The sequence below is a fragment of the Phyllobates terribilis genome, unplaced genomic scaffold, assembly GCF_046119375.1.
Source record: "Phyllobates terribilis strain yellow unplaced genomic scaffold, ASM4611937v1 Scaffold_335__1_contigs__length_2066515, whole genome shotgun sequence".
Classification (NCBI taxonomy): Eukaryota; Metazoa; Chordata; class Amphibia; order Anura; family Dendrobatidae; genus Phyllobates; species Phyllobates terribilis.
Genome location: NW_027363095.1, coordinates 603,931 through 623,016, shown reverse-complemented (window position 1 = coordinate 623,016; position 19,086 = coordinate 603,931).

Genomic DNA, 19,086 nt, shown 5'->3' with positions numbered 1-19,086 from the left:
CCTTTTGCCTTCACTCTGCAGCCCAGCTCACCCCAAACCATCTCAATTGGGTTCAGGTCTGGTGACTGTGGAGGCCAGGTCATCTGGCATAGCACCCCATCACTCTCCTTGGTCAAATAGCCCTTACACAGCCTGGAGGTGTGTTTGGGGTCATTGTCCTGTTGAAAAATAAATGATGGTCCAACTAAACGCAAACCGGATGGAATAGCATGCCGCTGGAAGATGCTGTGGTTGCCATGCTGGTTCAGTATGCCTTCAATTTTGAATAAATCCCCAACAGTGTCACCAGCAATGCACCCCCACACCTCCTCCTCCATGCTTCACGGTGGGAACCAGGCATGTAGAGTCCATCCGTTCACCTTTTCTGCGTCGCACAAAGACACGGTGGTTGGAACCAAAGATCTCAAATTTGGACTCATCAGCCCAAAGCACAGATTTCCACTGGTCTAATGTCCATTCCTTGTGTTCTTTAGCCCAAACAAGTCTCTTCTGCTTATTGCCTGTCCTTAGCAGTGGTTTCCTAGCAGCTATTTTACCATAAAGGCCTGCTGCACAATAACAGTTGTTGAAGTGATGTGTCTGCTGCTAGAACTCTGTGTGGCATTGACCTGATCTCTAATCTCAGCTGCTGTTAACCTGCGATTTCTGAGGCTGGTGACTCGGATAAACTTATCCACAGAAGCAGAGGTGACTCTTGGTCTTCCTTTACTGGGGCGGTCCTCATGTGAGCCTGTTTCTTTGTAGAGCTTGATGGTTTTTGGAACTGCACTTGGGGACACTTTCAAAGTTTTCCCAATTTTTCGTACTGACTGACCTTAATTTTTGAAAGTTTTCTACAGTAGGACTATCAGCTGTGTATCCACCAGACTTCTGCACAACACAACTGATGGTCCCAACCCTATTTATAAGGCAAGAAATCCCACTTATTAAACCTGACAGGGCACACCTGTGAAGTGAAAACCATTTCCGGTGACTACCTCTTGAAGCTCATCAAGAGAATGTCAAGAGTGTGCAAAGCAGTCATCAAAGCAAAAGGTGGCTACTTTGAAGAACCTAGAATATAAGACATATTTTCAGTTTCACACTTTTTTTGTTAACTATATAACTCCACATGTGATAATTCATAGTTTTGATGCCTTCATAGTCATGAATATACAGAAAAATCTTTAAATGAGAAGGTGTGTCCAAACTTTTGGTCTGTACTGTATAACATATCAATTGCAATGGGATACGTCTGCATAGTGTCTGATGCAAAACCTGATCGTGAGGCTATAGGTATAGCAAGCATTTCTATCTGTATCAATGAAAAACAGATTGTAATGGAAATATTGAAAATCTTCTCCCCTGTCATAGATATTAAGAAGTCTCTCTCAGACTCCTCTTCCCTCCTCCCCTATAGTAAATGTCCAATGAAGAAGATCTGACACTTTGGCCAGTGGCCTCTATGCAAATCAACACACATATGAGAAGGGCCTTGCAAGCAATTGCTGGCCCAAAAGCTGCTACCAAACCCAATTAACACAGGCTTGTGATAGATTTACAGCTAACTGAGAAGGTTTTATTCCCAGTGCTTCAAAGGGAATGTAGCAAAGGCCTGCTGACGGCCCGAAGCCAATATGGAATATGGAATAACTAAAGTTCCATATGTCCGATAATAATGGGGCCTATATTTTGGGTGGCACGTTCAGCTAAGGAACAATATGGATATTTAACAGTCACTGTAAGCCCCTCTGGGGAGCTGTGGCACAAAAGTAACAAAATAGCAGACGGCAGCTATACCGTGTGTGGTCTTTGGAGAAAGGTAAAATCATAACGGAAAATATGGTATCACTTTTGGGCCTCTACGATCAATCCATGATAAGTTATTGCAAAAAACAGATATCTAATAAAAATATGAAGGCTGGAGACTAGCCCCCGTGATGTCATCACAGGGGGTATGTGGACAGGTCTCCCCTTAGGCATAAAAGAATCCACGGAGGATGGATCAGCACTTATGTTGGAAGTTACATATTTTGTGTAGCACGGGTCACATTCGCTGAACGGCATCGGAGTGCTTCTCTCCAACTATACTGAGTCGTCCCTGCGAACTGTATAGAGTAAGTTGAGAATTGGAAGACAACAGTAATGTGTTGCCTGACAAAGGTTTTCTATAGAGTGTGGTGTCCACTTTATAAGATGTTACTATCCCTGTCAGGAAAATATCCAGAAATGGAGTGGAAAAATCAAAGGTTCTCCGACAGTGAATTTTACATTTAAGGAATAAGAATTCAAATAGAAAACAAATTGTGACACTAACTGGGGGTCACCTCTCCATACCAAAAGTACATCATCAACATATCTACCAAACAAAAAAATGTGCTCAAAAATGGATTATCATCAGAAAAAATGTAAATTTCTTCCCACCACGACATGTACAGCATAGCCAAAGATGGTGAGAATTTGGAGCCCATGGGGGCTCCCAGTACTTGTAAATAATATTTAGAATCAAACATAAAATTGTTGTGGGACAACAAATATTTTATGTTATAATGAACCGTTTTAAATTCACAGAATATCCACTATATTTATTTAAATGGTGTTGAACGGCAATGATGGCCAATGCGTGAGGGATGGAGGAATACAGGTTGATAACATTGCTGGTGACAATATATTCTTCCAGCCACACAAACCTGTCAAAACCCCTCAGGACAGACGTAGTATCTTTCACATAGCCTGGTGTTTGAATAACCAGAGGATACAAATGTTCACCAGCCATTGTCTTAAATTCTTATTTAATGAACCCATACCCGAGATAATAGGGCGAAGGGTGTGGGGGGGGGAGAACCCCTTGCGTGTTTTGGGGAGCCCATGAAAAATGGGATAATCAGGTAACAGCCAGCACTGAATTTTGGTATTAAACACCGACAAATAAATGCCTTCCTCCAGAATAGTGGACAACATTGCTTTATACAAATTGGTAGGATTCATAGAGAGCACCGGAGCAGATTTCATATATCAACAGTTCTAATAGCACATACTCCGGGGCATCAAAACATTGTGTGTCCATAGAGAATAATGATCTCACACATTTTTCTTTCTTTGGTCTTGTAAAAGTTAATTATCCGGTAAGGGGTGGAAACAGACAGAAACCCCTTAATATGCGTGAAGCCTTCTGGATCTGACGTGTAAATACTAAATACCCTTCGGGTAATGAATTTCCGCAATGACCTGTTTTACATCTATTGATGAAATTCATACTGGTTTCTTCCCAGCAGACATCTATATGGTGACAGTCCAGGTTTTCTGCATTTATTTTGTGTTTTTCTGGTTATTATTTGCCGGTGTACTTATTTCCCTTTCTGTATATTGCGCTATCATTGCTGATTCATCTTCGCAGAACGCACATAAATGATGCAAATATCGTAAAGATTTTTCAGCAATGACTGAGTATTTCCATTGCAATGTTCTGCAGCTTATTTATCCATTTCTCATATATTTATTTTTGTCAGTCTTTTCGCAATATAATTCAATGATTTGTTTTTCGTTGATAGATAGAAATTCCCGCTACATCCACAGCTTCACGATTAAGTTCTGCATCAGATATTTGTTTTTGTCAGTTTTATTATAATGTAATTACCTGGTTTTCGTTGATACAGATAGAAATGCTTGCTCCATCTATAGCCTCACGATCAGGTTCTCCATCAGACTCTATGCAGACGTCTCCCATTGATCTGTTATACATTCAGCTCTTGGATATCATGGATTTGTACACTCCATCTAATCTGATTCGCCATTACAATGCTCCACAGTAATCTGATTCGCCATTACAATGCTCCATCTAATCTGATTCGCCATTACAATTCTCCACAGTAATCTGATTCGCCATTACAATGCTCCACAGTAATCTGATTCGCCATTACAATGCTCCACAGTAATCTCACCAGTGTTCTGTACTTGTTCTCGTCTGTTTTACAATGATGCATCTATTTTTCTCCCGTTGATATGACAGATAATGCTCGGTATATCTGCGGCTCTATGATCCTTTACCAGGATATTATACTTTACACCAGATCAGATACGGGTGGATTTCCTTGTAAATTTTCTACTATGTATTGAATTTTGATTTGCATATTTTTTTCCCCTTTATATGTTCATTGTTATAGGTTTATAGTTTCTCCATATTGGTTATTGTGCATATTATTTTATATTATATTTTTACGTGTGTCAGATCGATAAGAACAATATTTCTATTCACAATTTAGACATTGATATGCGTTTTATCTGTTTATTGTACAATGTTATTGTGATGCTCTTGTCGTCACTGAATTTTGGGTCTTCTATCCTTTGGATTACGAGCTCGGAGAGAATGAAGACACAGGACAGGATGTTTGTGTCTAAACATACTCTAAAAACTTTATTACAAAACACAGGGCTAATATACACCCTAAAGGCAGGAAACGGATTTGCCATATATGGTTCGATTATACAGTTTAGCTGAACAAGCGAAAAAAGCTAGTTTCTGTATGCTTTAAAATATTTAATTAGACTTATCTAGTTAGCAAGGTCATTTCATCTTTCTGCAAGAACACATTATTGCTACAAGAAGAAACATCTGGCCAGGGAGTATACTTTATCTTCTCCCAAGGACACGCTATTGATACAAGAAGGAACATTCATAGCTGTTGTTTTCACCTAAAATAACTGTCAGACTTATATAGCATAGATGGGGCCTTTAAACTTGAGGGACTCCATCTTCTGCTATAACATTCCATCCTTTTGTTCCTTCATTTATCAATACGAATTTCTATGTTTTCTTTTAGTACAATGCTGAATACACATTAGAAAAAGCTTAAAAACCAAATAAACCGCAAGACACATTAGCAAAACCTGTAAAATCGCTTGTACTATACCAGCCAACCACCCACCAATACCTTTAAACCAATTTGCGGGATTTAGAAAGGAAAATCTCTGTGTGGAATTATTGGCCAAAGTATCTGAACAGTTCACTCAAAAGTTTATCTCTTCCCATGAGACCGGGACAGCGAGAAAGGGTATTCTAGTGGACGTCACAGGGGCATGTGTACATATCCAACAGTTAGCAATGGTCTGGTTTCGCTCCTTTAGTCCATCGATTAGAGCAAGATGGTGTCTAATGAATCTATTGTCGTCTCCATCCATGGTGCCTAACCTAGTCCATGCACCTGTGGTTGTAAGTATGCAGGTAAGTATAAATGTCATCATTCTTTGTCCGCTGGTTCTCCTAGTATCTTTTTGCAATGGGACGTGTGGATCCTGGTCTCTTTTCCCTCTAGCTTAACGGCTGTACTTGTGGTCAGCAGAACTTGAAAGGATCCGTCAAACCGTGGATCTAGGCTTTTCCTCACGTGTCTTTTTATAACCACCCAGTCTCCAGGTTGCAGTGTATGGCTGCTAGAGTCTTGATCTGGATCTGGAAGAGAACTGAAGACATTATCATGTACTTGCTTAATCTTTTTGTGTAAAGCCCTCACATAGGAACTTAGCACATGGTTGTTCATTTCTAATGCTTGCGGATGGAAACACCCTAGGCTGGGTACGTTGCCAAACAATATCTCATATGGAGAGAGTCCAGTCTTTCTATTAGGCGTGTATCTTACTGAAAACAGAGCAAGTGGTAAACAGTCCGGCCATGGTTTTCCTGTCTCAGCCATGGCTTTCTGAATTTTTAATTTCAATGTCCCATTCAGTCTTTCCACTTTACCACTACTTTGTGCGTGATATGGGGTATGGAATGCTTGTTGAATTCCTAGAGCTGACATGACTTCATTCATTATTTCACCTGTGAAGTGTGTACCTCTGTCACTCTCAATTACCTCTGGTACCCCATACCTGCAGACAACCTCCGCAAGCAGTTTCTTTGCGGTTGCCGCAGCCGTGGCTTTGGCAATCGGGAAAGCCTCTGGCCATCCTGAGAACAAATCAATACAGACCAACACATATTCCCATGATCCTGACTTTGGCAGCTGAATATAATCAATTTGCAGTCTCTGGAATGGATAGAGGGGCCGGGGGGTGTGTTTGGGTGGTGTTTTAACTACTCTACCCTGATTATGTGTAGCACATATCATGCACCCTTGTACCAGGTTTTCAATACAGGTGGAGAATCCTGGTGCCACCCAATGTTTCTGCATCACACTCATCACACCTGTTTTAGATTGGTGTGTCGGCCCATGTAGTATCTGGGCAGCTGCTGGGTACAGTGCCCTTGGAAGGCATCGTCATGTCCCTTTCCCCCATACCCCATTTGCTTCATTCAGGCATGCACCTTCCTTTAACCACTTATCAACCTCCTCCTTTTGAGCCTGAGCCTGCATTTGGGATAAGATGTCCTCCGACACAAAGGGGTTTTTAGGTGCACTTAACTGACGTACTGTTGACCCTTGTTGCGGCTTACAGGCTGCTGTTTTTGCCGCTGCATCTGCCATCGCGTTTCCTCTGCTTACCTGGTCGGTGCGTCTGGTATGTGCTCTTACCTTTATGACAGCTACTAGTTTGGGTAGTTGTAGCGCATCAATTAACTGCAGGACCGCATCAGCATTCTTAATGGGGTGTCCTGCTGCCGTCAGGAAACCTCTTGACTTCCATATTGGACCAAAATCATGCGATATACCGAATGCATACCTAGAATCTGTGTAAATGTTAACAATACTACCTTCCGCTAGTTTACAGGCCTCGGTTAGGGCCCTAAGTTCAGCTTCTTGAGCCGACTGGTGTGGGAGCATTGGTTCTGCCTTGATTACTGCATTGAGGGAGACAACTGCATATCCAGTATGGAAGGTACCTGAATCGTCCTGATGACGGGATCCATCTACAAAAAATTCAAAATCTGCATTTTGTAATTCATGTTCAAATACAGTAGGTAAACCTGCTGTTTCTTGTGCCATCAATTGTACACAGTCATGAGGAACTTCCTCTTGTAGCGCTGGCGTCCCTGCCCTCTGCTAGGCAGGGACGCTGCTCCCCTCACCGCTCTGCTCCGTGCCCAGCGTCCTCTCCCCGCTCTGCTGTCAGCGCGCGCTCCTTCCCGGCGTCCTCCTCCCGCTCTGCTCTCAGCGCGCGCTCCTTCCCGGCCCCTGTGCTTAGGGCGCGCGCGCGCACGCTCCCCTCCTCTTAAAGGGGCCGCGCGCGCCGTCCTAAGGAGTCCCCGGCCAATGGCCGGAGGACTTCATCATATATAAGGCACCTCCTCCAAAATGGAGGTGCCCGAGCAATGTTGTTTGCACCTGTGTCTCACCTGTGCTTCAGCCCTCAGGTCCCGTTGCCAGTTACCTGCCAGTTACCTGCCAGTTTCCTGCCAGTTTCCTGCTAGTTTACCTGCCAGTTACCTGCCTGATTCCTGCCTGAATACTTGTTACCTGTCTGCCAGTCTGAGGTCCGACGGTCTGCCTTACTACTCCTGTCAGTCTGTCTAAAGGACCAGCCTGCCCGCTCACCTGGGAGCGCATATCAGCTACCTGCCTGCTTGCCTGAGGTCCGACGGTCTGCCTTACTACTCCGGTCAGTCTGTCTATGGACCAGCTTGCCCGCTCACCTGGGAGCGCTTCTCCGTTATCTGCCTGCTTGCCAGCCCGGAGGCTCCGTTGTCACGTGCTGTGACCACCAGCTATCTCAGAGACTCTTGCCCGCTCACCTGGGAGCGCATCTCCGTTACCTGCCTGCTTGCCAGCCCGGAGGTCCCGTTGTCACGTGCGGTGACCACCAGCTATTCCAGAGACTCTTGCCCGCTCACCTGGGAGCGCTTCTCCGTTACCTACCTGCCTGCCAGCCCGGAGGTTCCGCCGTCACGTGCCGTGACCACCTGCTATTCCAGAGACTCTCGCTTGCTCACCTGGGAGCACACATCTACCATCTGCCTGCTAGCCTACCCGGAGGCTCTGCCATCACAGGTCGTACCTACCCCTTACCCAGAGACTGCCCTGATCACTTGCCGTAACTCCCTGTCCGTTCACCCAGAGACTGCCACCCGCTCCCTTACAAGGGCCGCCCCCTTGTATAGTAGCTCAGAGGTTCCGCCTCCCGGACCCGTTACAGTTTGCTCGGGCCATGGAACCCGGTGGCACCCAAGCTCCCTCGCTCACGGACCTGTGTCATGAACTGTCCCGTCAAAGGTCCCAACAGGAGTCCATCCTGGGTCACCTGCGGAATGTCAATACTCGCCTGGACACTCTGACTGCACCACCTGCAGCCACTGCCAGTACCATGACTCGCAACCCGGCAGCTCCGCTACCCACTAATACCATGGTAACCTATCCCGGTCCCCGGCTGTCTGCACCTCCTCGCTTCGGAGGCGACTCCGTCCAGGCTCGGGGCTTCATAAATCAGTGCACCCTGCACTTTGAACTTTTGTCCCATCAGTTTAATTCCGACCGGGCCAAAATTGCCTTTATCATGTCCCATCTCACCGGGGAGGCCCTGGCCTGGCTAAATCCTCTATGGGAGAGAGGAGACCCCCTGGTGTCCAACTTGCCTGCTTTTCTCTCGGCTTTCCGGAAAGTCTTCGACGAACCCGGACGGAAGACCTCATCCGCATCCTCTCTGCTACGCCTCCGTCAGGAGGGTCTCACCGTGGGCCAATATGCCATACGGTTCCGCACCCTTGCCTCGGAGCTGGCCTGGGATAACGACGCTCTGGTATCCGTCTTCTGGGAGGGTCTGTCCGGTCGTATTAAAGATGAACTTGCTGGTCGGGACATTCCTACCTCTCTCGATGATCTGATAACCCTTGCCACCCGGATTGACCTACGGTTCCAGGAGCGTGCCAAAGAGGTCACCCGTGAGAGAAGGATTCCACGTTTAGCTCCTACTTTCCAGAAACCCGTCATTCCCTCCATCTCTCCCCAGGTACACTCTCCTGAGCCTATGCAGGTCGACCAGACCAAGATGGTCAAAACCCGTCAGGACTCACGCCGTGCCGAGGGGAGCTGCTTCTACTGTGGCAGTAAGGAGCACCGGATCCGTGCCTGCCCGGAGAGGTCGGGAAACGCCTGTGTCTAGGTTCGCTCAGAGAGGTCCACCTAGACAAGAATAAATCCTCTCCATCCCTGCTGTTGTCAGTTTCGATCATCTACGGGGAGAACCGTTATTTCGAACTAGCCCAACTTGACTCTGGAGCAGCCGGGAACCTTATTTCACAGTCCCTGGTTGAGAAATACCGCATCCCCACCAAACCTCTGGCTGTACCCTTGTCTGTCGCTGCCGTGGATGGGGGCCTCTTACCTCGCCCCATTCAACTCATCACTGAATCCATTACCCTGCAGGTGGGAATGCTGCATTCTGAAAGTATCTCCTTTCATGTTCTGCCTGGACTCTCTCACGCCCTCTTGCTAGGTCTGCCCTGGTTCCAGAGACATGCACCCGTGCTAGACTGGCAAACCGGAGAGGTCCTTCGCTGGGGACAAGACTGTCATAAAACCTGCCTGGTTCCCGTCCATCCCGTCCGTCCCTCTCCTACCCCAGCTAATCTACCTGGACTTCCGATTCCTTATTGGTCTTATGCAGATGTCTTTAATAAAAAGGAGGCAGAGACATTACCACCACATAGACCATACGACTGTCCCATCGATCTGCTACCCGGTACTACTCCTCCCCGTGGGCGTATCTATCCTTTATCCGCTGCTGAGACCCGGTCAATGTCCGAATATATTGAGGAGAATCTGGCCAGAGGATTCATCCGGAAATCTACCTCCCCGGCGGGAGCAGGCTTCTTTTTCGTCAAAAAGAAGGACGGTTCTCTCCGTCCCTGTATAGACTATAGAGGCCTAAACCTGATCACGGTGAAGAATAAGTACCCCCTTCCGCTCATTCCAGAATTATTTGATCGCCTGAGGGGGGCTAGGATCTTCACCAAACTGGACCTCCGTGGGGCGTACAACCTGGTTCGTATTCGTCAGGGGGATGAATGGAAGACGGCATTCAACACCCGGGACGGCCACTATGAATACCTGGTAATGCCCTTTGGTCTCTGTAACGCTCCTGCCGTCTTTCAAGAGTTGGTCAATGACATCTTCCGGGACCTTCTCTACTCCTGCGTAGTGGTGTACCTGGACGACATCTTGGTCTTCTCTCCGGATCTCCAGACTCACCGGAGGGACGTTCGTCAGGTCCTGCTCAGGCTAAGGCAGAACCATCTCTACGCTAAATTTGAGAAGTGCCTCTTTGAGCAGACCTCGCTTCCGTTTCTGGGCTACATTATCTCTCAGACCGGCCTACAAATGGATCCTGAGAAACTGTCTGCCATCGAGAAATGGCCCCGACCGGAGGGGTTGAAGGCCATTCAGCGATTCCTGGGCTTCGCCAACTACTACCGCCTCTTCATACCACACTTCTCTTCCCGGACGGCCCCAATTTCTGCGCTCACCCGTAAAGGTACTAATCCCAAAGAGTGGCCACCCGAAGCAGAGGAGGCCTTTCTTTCCCTTAAACAGGCCTTCTCTTCCGCCCCGGTGCTGCATCGCCCAGATGGCAACAAGCAGTTCTTCCTGGAAGTTGACGCCTCCTCCTCTGGAGCCGGAGCGGTACTTACTCAAAAATCATCTTCCGGGAGGATGGTAACTTGTGGCTTCTTCTCTAAACTCTTCTCCTCCTCTGAGCGCAACTATTCCATAGGAGACCGAGAGTTATTGGCCATCAAACTGGCATTGGAGGAGTGGCGTTACCTGCTCGAGGGGGCTCTTCACCCGGTAATAATTTACACTGACCACAAGAACTTGGCTTACCTCCAGCATGCCCAGAGACTTAACCCGTGCCAAGCCCGGTGGTCCTTGTTTTTTGCTCGTTTTGATTTTGTCCTTCATTTTCGCCCGGCTGACAAAAACGTCAAGGCGGACGCTTTGTCTCGGTCCTTTCTGGTGTCTGATCTCGAGGAGGATCCGAAACATATCATCGATCCCGCCAGAGTAATGCAGGTGGCTCCCGTGAGTCTAAATCGTCTTCCTCCTGGTAAGACGTTCGTACCAGTACCTGATCGGGAGAAGATCCTACACTGGGGTCATTCGTCTAAACTAGCTGGCCACGCCGGTCAGAAAAAGACCCTCCAGCTTATTACCCGGCACTACTGGTGGCCTAACCTGCACAAGGATGTAATAGACTTTGTTTCTGCCTGTGTGTCCTGCGCCCGCAACAAAGTTCCGAGACACCTGCCGGCCGGCCGCCTCCTACCTCTGCCAGTACCTGCTGCCCCCTGGCAGCATATAGCGATGGACTTCATTACTGATCTACCCGTCTCTGCCGGTTGTACGGTCATTTGGGTGGTCGCTGACCGCTTCTCCAAGATGGCTCACTTCATTCCACTGCCAGGTCTTCCGTCTGCACCCGAGCTGGCTAAAGACTTTATCCGCCACATCTTCCGTCTTCATGGCCTGCCCCGTCACATCGTGTCGGATCGTGGGGTACAGTTCACTTCCCGTTTCTGGAGAGCCACTTGTAAATTGCTGGACGTCACCCTGGACTTCTCCTCCGCTTACCACCCACAGTCTAATGGTCAAGTGGAGCGGATCAATCAGAACCTGACCAGTTACCTTCGGCACTTCGTTAATGCCCACCATTCTGACTGGGTGGATCTCCTGCCATGGGCCGAATTCTCGTACAACAATCACGAGAGCGAGTCTTCCTCCAAATCCCCGTTTTTTGTAGTCTACGGTCAGCATCCTCGGATCCCGTTTCCCGTCTCCACCTCGGCGGACAATCCGGCTGCGGAATCTCTTGTTAACAAATTTTCCTCCATATGGGAGAGTACCCGGTCCGCACTCCTTCTGTCATCCGAGCGTATGAAAAGACACGCTGACAAAAAACGTCTGGACCCTCCTCAATTCCGCCCTGGGGATAAAGTCTGGCTCTCGTCCAAATATGTCCGGCTCAAGATCCCTTCCTATAAGTTAGGGCCTCGGTTCATCGGCCCACTGGAGGTCATCAGTCAGATCAACCCGGTGGCCTATAAATTGAAACTCCCGGCCAACTTACGGATCCCTAACTCCTTCCATGTGTCTCTCCTCAAACCTGTGGTGCTTAACTCTTTTTCCAAGTCTACAGGTACGCCTCCTGCTCCGGTTTCTGCTGAGGACGAGTTTGAGGTAGAGAACATTCTTGCCACCAAAAGGGTAAGAGGAAAGACCTTTTTTCTGGTAGATTGGAAGGGGTTTGGTCCTGAGGAGAGAACGTGGGAGCCCCGGGAGAACATCCATGCCCCTCTCATCCTAGCTAAATTTCTGTCTGGCCTAAAAAAGGGGGGGCCTAAAGGGGGGGGTACTGTAGCGCTGGCGTCCCTGCCCTCTGCTAGGCAGGGACGCTGCTCCCCTCACCGCTCTGCTCCGTGCCCAGCGTCCTCTCCCCGCTCTGCTGTCAGCGCGCGCTCCTTCCCGGCGTCCTCCTCCCGCTCTGCTCTCAGCGCGCGCTCCTTCCCGGCCCCTGTGCTTAGGGCGCGCGCGCGCACGCTCCCCTCCTCTTAAAGGGGCCGCGCGCGCCGTCCTAAGGAGTCCCCGGCCAATGGCCGGAGGACTTCATCATATATAAGGCACCTCCTCCAAAATGGAGGTGCCCGAGCAATGTTGTTTGCACCTGTGTCTCACCTGTGCTTCAGCCCTCAGGTCCCGTTGCCAGTTACCTGCCAGTTACCTGCCAGTTTCCTGCCAGTTTCCTGCTAGTTTACCTGCCAGTTACCTGCCTGATTCCTGCCTGAATACTTGTTACCTGTCTGCCAGTCTGAGGTCCGACGGTCTGCCTTACTACTCCTGTCAGTCTGTCTAAAGGACCAGCCTGCCCGCTCACCTGGGAGCGCATATCAGCTACCTGCCTGCTTGCCTGAGGTCCGACGGTCTGCCTTACTACTCCGGTCAGTCTGTCTATGGACCAGCTTGCCCGCTCACCTGGGAGCGCTTCTCCGTTATCTGCCTGCTTGCCAGCCCGGAGGCTCCGTTGTCACGTGCTGTGACCACCAGCTATCTCAGAGACTCTTGCCCGCTCACCTGGGAGCGCATCTCCGTTACCTGCCTGCTTGCCAGCCCGGAGGTCCCGTTGTCACGTGCGGTGACCACCAGCTATTCCAGAGACTCTTGCCCGCTCACCTGGGAGCGCTTCTCCGTTACCTACCTGCCTGCCAGCCCGGAGGTTCCGCCGTCACGTGCCGTGACCACCTGCTATTCCAGAGACTCTCGCTTGCTCACCTGGGAGCACACATCTACCATCTGCCTGCTAGCCTACCCGGAGGCTCTGCCATCACAGGTCGTACCTACCCCTTACCCAGAGACTGCCCTGATCACTTGCCGTAACTCCCTGTCCGTTCACCCAGAGACTGCCACCCGCTCCCTTACAAGGGCCGCCCCCTTGTATAGTAGCTCAGAGGTTCCGCCTCCCGGACCCGTTACACCTCTCTTGGATCTTCCTTAAAAAGCACAGTACCTGACTCCTCCTTTAGATCCGAGAGAGGTAACAAAGTTGCTGGATTCAGGGTAGTACACCTCTGTAAAGAAACATTGAGAGGCATTAACAGTGCACATTGTAACCTAAGATGACGTGCTGCTGAGAGGTGAGCGGGTTGCACTTGATTCAATATAGTGTAGACATCATGAGGTGTTAGAACGGTGAGCGGGTGGTCAAGGCAATGTCTGCGGATTTATGGAGTAATAGTTCAACAGCATGCAGAGCACGTACGCAGGATGGTGCACCTCTGGCTACCGCATCCAATCTGCCACTAAAGTAGGCAACAGGTCTCTGATTATCACCGTGTGTTTGAGTTAAAACTCCTGCTGCATGTCCAGCTTGCTCATGAAGGTACAGAGTAAATGGGAGCTCATAATTAGGGGTACCCAAAGCTGGAGCGGCCAAAATCCGGTTCTTGAGAGAATAAAAACAGTCTATTGCCTCTGGTGTTAGTACAAAAGGTGTTGGAGTAAGACAGTCATAGAGGGGCTGCATCAAAATAGAGACGGCATGAATCCACTGTCTGCAATAGGAAACAAGTCCAAGAAAAGTTCTGAGGGCTGCAACATTAATGGGGACGGTGAATGCCTGTACTGCTTGTTTACGTGCATTTGTTAAATGACGAGCTCCTGGTGTAATGCAATGTCCCAAAAAGGTGACTGAAGATTTACAAAACTGAAGCTTATCTTTCGATGCCTTGCAGCCAGCGTGATAGAGAAACAACATAAGCGATATAGTTGCACTATGACATTGTTTCCTGGAGGGGGCACAAATGAGCAGGTCATCGACATATTGCAAAACAACGATATGTGGTTCAGACCATCCCTCCAGTATTTCCTGCAGACTTGCAGTGTACATTGTGGGTGAATTCTGGGCACCCTGTGGCAACACAGTCCATGTATACTGACTACCCTGGAATGTGAAAGCAAACAGGTACTGGCAGTCAGGATGTAATGGTACACTGAAAAATGCATTTGCCAAATCAACCACTGAAAAGCAAAGAGAGTTAGAAGGTATCTGTGACAGAAGAGTATGCGGGTTGGGCACAACTGGTGTTAGAAGTTCTGTGGCTTTGTTAACCAACCGGAGGTCATGGACCATTCTATATGCGGCTGGTTGTCCTGGCACGCTCTTTTTCTTTACTGGGAACAGGGGAGTGTTGCAAGGGGACTGGGTTTTGACTAGGACATTCTCCTGAGCCGAGCTAAGGGGATACTGCCTCTGTTGAGGCAAGATGGCTCCTGGTTTTAATTTCACCATTACTGGTTGAACTCTTAATCTACCAACATCTGTTTTGTCTGAGGCCCAAAAATCATGTGGTACAGCCTGCTCCAATATCGGGGGAAACTCATTTGTCTCTTCTATGCTGGCAATATCTAGTGACATAATTTTGCAAAGGGTACTTGGTTTTAAACCTGGGGTCATGGTGACAGTGCCATCGGGATGATACTCAATATGGGCTTGTAACTGGGACAACACATAATTTCCAAAAAGGTTACATTGGCCTCGGGGCGATACCATGAGCTGGCTATGTACAGTAGTTCCTTGAATTTGCAGGGGAATTCTTTTAGTGACAGGAAGCAGGACAGACGGGGAATTGAAGGGGGTGGCAATGACATGATGTGAAAAATCAGTGTCAGTATATGGCCAATCACCTTGCGTAATTACTGAATTGTCGGCCCCCGTATCTACTTGGAAATCGATTTCATGTCCCCCTGGTAGGTCCTGCACTATACAACTGGGAGTTGGGGGTAAGGAGATGAGGGGGTTCATGTGCAAGCTACCCTCATCCTATGGGGGCGTTGTTTGGTCGGCTGGAGGACCCGTACTCTGAGCATTTGGATACGGGTTGGTCCTACAGTTCTTTCTAAAATGTCCTGGCTTTTTACATCCGTAACACAGTTTCGGTCCTCCTCCTTCAGTCCGTCCTCTGCCTCTGTTGTTTCTGGGGGTCGTCTCTACTATATGTATTCTGGCAGCTCTTTTTGCCTGCGCTATGTCATGCTGTGCCCCCTGAGCTATTCTAGCTAAATCTTCTGCCTTCACTGATCTCCAGTCCGGTCTACTTGCTTTTACCTTCTCTGCAATCTCTTTCTTTAGTCCATTCATGAAAGCACTTGCTAATACCCTCTCACTAGTCTTATTCCCGGGGTTGAACCCCATTTCTGACCAGGTTTTCTTTAATGCATAGAAATAATCCTTAGGATCTTCCTCCTTTCCCTGCACTCTATCTTCTAGTGTAACTTGCTTTTCTGCTTGCCTGTCTTGACATGCTTTTACCAACGCTGCTGCGAATAGGACTCCAGCTGCTGCATCATTAGATTCTGCATCTACGGGTCCGGTCCTATTGGCATACTGTTTTTTTGTCTCATCTATCAACCTATCATAGCGGGCTTCATCTGCCAATTTTCCCTTAATTACCCCCTGCAGATCTATTCTAGTGGCATGTTACGTATCCTGTATGGTGGTGATCATTCTAGCGAAACCCATAGGGGACTGGGATGGGTCTGGCAGCTGGGAGATCAACGCCAACTGCTCTGAAGGACTCCATGGTCTCTATACATTAACATTGTACGAGCTTCCTGACCTGGAACCACTGCATCCCCCAGTGCTGCTGCTGCTGCTCCCGGTGCTCCTGGCATAACTACCGTCCTCATTGGGAATAGACTAGCTGGGTGGGGTCTCGGTCCTCCACATGCCACACAGATGCCTACTGTCAAGGGGTTCTGCTGTCCACATCTGGGGCAAACCCAACATTTAGGTTCTTGAGAATTCTGGTACTGGGGTGGGGGTGACGTCGGGAGCGGACAGGGAGGAAAATCTGTCATTCCAGTTTTTGTCAGTCTGTAACGTCCGTCTCTAATTCTTCAATCTTTCCTTCAAAATAAGCGCATGCATTCATCCATACATCCACTATCTTCAACAGACCCTTATCTTTCAACCATCCATGATAGGAGTTAAAGAAGGATTTCCATTTCTCTCCATTCATCTCTCCATTCTCATTCATTCCCGCTTTACACAATATTTTGTCAATTCCAATCAGTACCTGTTTCCCTTCTCTGCATACCACTAAGTCTTTGGCTATAATGCCTTCCTTGGCATTTTGGTTCCCCATTTTTTTCTCGTCCCACGTCTCGGACCGGTCGAGCACCCTTGGGTAGATTAACTCAAGGTCCCTGTTCGAGGCGCCAGCTGTCGTCACTGAATTTTGGGTCTTCTATCCTTTGAATTACGAGCTCGGAGAGAATGAAGACACAGGACAGGATGTTTGTGTCTAAACATACTCTAAAAACTTTATTACAAAACACAGGGCTAATATACACCCTAAAGGCAGGAAACGGATTTGCCATATATGGTTCGATTATACAGTTTAGCTGAACAAGCGAAAAAAGCTAGTTTCTGTATGCTTTAAAATATTTAATTAGACTTATCTAGTTAGCAAGGTCATTTCATCTTTCTGCAAGAACACATTATTGCTACAAGAAGAAACATCTGGCCAGGGAGTATACTTTATCTTCTCCCAAGGACACGCTATTGATACAAGAAGGAACATTCATAGCTGTTGTTTTCACCTAAAATAACTGTCAGACTTATATAGCATAGATGGGGCCTTTAAACTTGAGGGACTCCATCTTCTGCTATAACACTCTATACTGAATCTATCATCCATCTCACGTATACATGTTCCTGTCCCTCTATAATCAGTATATCCTCCCACCTTCCGTTGCTATAGTTGATGGCATTTGTGATGTTCTAACCCTGTGATCTCACACCTGTACACTTAATCCCGGTGTTGTGTTCCTATATGGGATAATCCCCTGGCAGCTAACACCGGTGGTCTCCACACAAATGTCCTGCAATAAACAGTTTATATACAGAGGGGGATACGGATATGCATGAATAAGAGTATGAGGTCTAATTCTATCTTATTTTTCACCATCATGGTGTTTTGCATTTCTGGCTTGCTGTGTGACGCTTGCAATGATCACCTTGTCTGCATTTGATCTAATTGCCTTCAATGTGAACTGTGGCTGGGATTTTCTTCACACCTTTTTAATGTCTAATTGATTTCTCATTTCCTGTCATGTGACTCCATTGTACTTGTATATATATGACTTCATTGTCCTTTTCTCATCTGCTATGACTAAGGGCGCAACCCTAGCGCCAGAAACGCATAAGAATTTTAAATTGTTTCCCTTTTTTTAAATGAAACAATAAAGTTTTTTCATACTTTACCTGTTGGAGTGCCGACTTTCTCCTTTTAGTTTTCTTCATATGGCTGTGCTCACCAGCTGGACCGGCACCATACAGTGGATTATGTTCACCCTGTTTGAATTCAGCGTTGCAGCTCCCTAACCCTCCCACCTGTGTATAATGTCACTGGTGATCTCTGTATTATCTGTACTCTGACATTATATACAGAGCTCCTGTGTATAATGTCACTGGTGATCATTGCATTACCTGTACACTGACACTATATACAGAGCTCCTGTGTATAATGTCACTGGTGATCATTGCATTACCAGTACACTGACACTATATACAGACCTCCTGTGTATAATGTCACTGGTGATCCCTGCATTACCTGTACTCTGACACTATATACAGAGCTCCTGTGTATAATGTCACTGGTGATCATTGCATTACCTGTACACTGACACTATATACAGAGCTCCTGTGTATAATGTCACTGGTGATCATTGCATTACCTGTACACTGACACTATATACAGAGCTCCTGTGTATAATGTCACTGGTGATCATTGCATTACCTGTACACTGACACTATATACAGACCTCCTGTGTATAATGTCACTGGTGATCCCTGCATTACCTGTACTCTGACACTATATACAGAGCTCCTGTGTATAATGTCACTGGTGATCCCTGTATTACCTGTACAGTATACACTATATACAGACCTTCTGTGTATAATGTCACTGGTGATCACTGTATTACCTGTACTCTGACACTATATACAGAGCTCCTGTGTACAGTCATGGCCAAAAGTATTGAGAATGAGACAAATAGTAATTTTTCCAAAGTTTACTGCTTCATTTTTTGTAATGGCAATTTGCATATACTCCTGAATGTCAAAGAGTGATCAGCTTAACAGCAATTACTGTACTTGCGAAGTCAATATTTGCCCAGAAAATGAACTTTAACCCCCAAAACACATTTCAACATCATTGCAGTCCTGCCTTAAAAGGAGCAGCTAACATCGTTTTAGTGATTGATCCATTAACACAGGTGTGGGTGTTGATGAGGACAGGGCTGGCGATCAATCAGTCATGATTAAGTAAGAATGACATCACTGGACACTTTAAAAGGAGGCTGGTTCTTGGTATCATTGTTTCTCTTCAGTTAACCATGGTTATCTCTAAAGAAACATGTGCAGCCATCATTGCACTGCACAAAAATGGCCTAACAGGGAAGAGTATCGCAGCTACAAAGATGGCACCTCAGTCAACAATCTATCGCATCATCAAGAACTTCAAGGAGAGAGCTTCCATTGTTGTCAAAAAGGCTCCAGGGCGCCCAAGAAAGACCAGCAAGCGCCAGGACCGTATCTTAAAACTGTTTCAGCTGCGGGATCGGACTACCAGCAGTGCCGAGCTTGCTCAGGAATGGCAGCAGGCTGGTGTGAGTGCTTCTG